Here is a 1,333-nt window from a genome sequence, read left to right on the forward strand (position 1 = left end):
ACATGATCCCAGTCAGAAAAGAAAATCCCACCTTGGATGTGTTTATAAATTGCTTTATAAATTGCTTCATAGAGTCATGGCTGACAGTTGCTTATTTATACATCCACCAGACATCATCCTAGGATTGGAGTTGTGTTTCTGGTCACCTGATGGATTTAAAAATGTTAGTATAATTTTAGCTCTGGATTGGTCTCCACCAACTCCAATGAAATAAATGTCTGACTCTACTGGTTCCTCCTCTTACTTCATGAAGAAAAGTATTCAACCTGCCTTACTGGTGCTGTAAAAGTAGCAAACAGTCGACAAGTATAATCATATTTTATTACTATTAGCTATTTTTTTGTCATTTGAATTGTCAACAGCTGCTTTTAATGAGAACATTTTTGTTCGGCTTTGACTGGTCAGTTTTACATTGGATGGAGGTGCTACAGTATTCTGGGAATTATGTAGTAACTGTAGTAGAGTTATGTAGTAATTCCAGTAAGTCACTGGTTAAGATGTATTTGTCCTGACCGAACTAGGGCTTCCAAGTTTAAAAATCTTTTTTTCGAGGGCTGCCCCCTGAAAGTCGAATATTCAAATCATCCCATATGTCCCCAGTCTTGACTCGATCTACGCTGACTCTAATGCTCCAACTGTGTTGTGGGTAGATTTTACCGGAAGTCTCCGTATAGTGTGTAACCGGAAGGATGAATCAAACGTTGTTCTTGGTGTAAGATGGGGTATTTTTATTGCTCCTAAATAAGGCCAAAAAAGGCAAAATACCAAATAACAAAAAGAATAAAAAACAAAGACTTTGAAAACTGGAAAAGAAATAGACATGAGAGTCAAAAAGATAAAAGTAAACTACCAAACAAAAGAACAGCTGCTCACAAATTGCCTTTTGACTGCAATTAACTTGGCTTTCACTAGACTTACGTCTCACCACATACGGCTCTCCCTCGAGACTGAAGCGTCCCTATCGCACCTCTGAAATGGACTAAACCATTCTTCCCTAAAGCTGCAGGGGCGGCCCAGGCGGAAATATGCAAACGGCTTTAAAACCAGCCGAAAACGCTACTCCACGAAAGAAACACTCGTGATAATATAAATATACCTCAAACAGGTTTAACCCCCCACAAGATATCTAGGCTTACCATATTAACAATTTTACATTTAAAAACAGATAGCTTCCGGTCACCCCGGAAGACCGCCCGTCTATAAATGTACCGGTGCATACAACGAACTCCCTTTTACAATTACGTCAGAAGACGCAGGTAAGATGACACAAATGTTTGTAAGTGAGAAAATGCAGCTTCAAGGGGTCGGCGCAAGATGGCGACCGTGGTGGTTG

This window comes from Etheostoma spectabile, chromosome 12 (genome assembly GCF_008692095.1).
Source record: "Etheostoma spectabile isolate EspeVRDwgs_2016 chromosome 12, UIUC_Espe_1.0, whole genome shotgun sequence".
Classification (NCBI taxonomy): domain Eukaryota; kingdom Metazoa; phylum Chordata; class Actinopteri; order Perciformes; family Percidae; genus Etheostoma; species Etheostoma spectabile.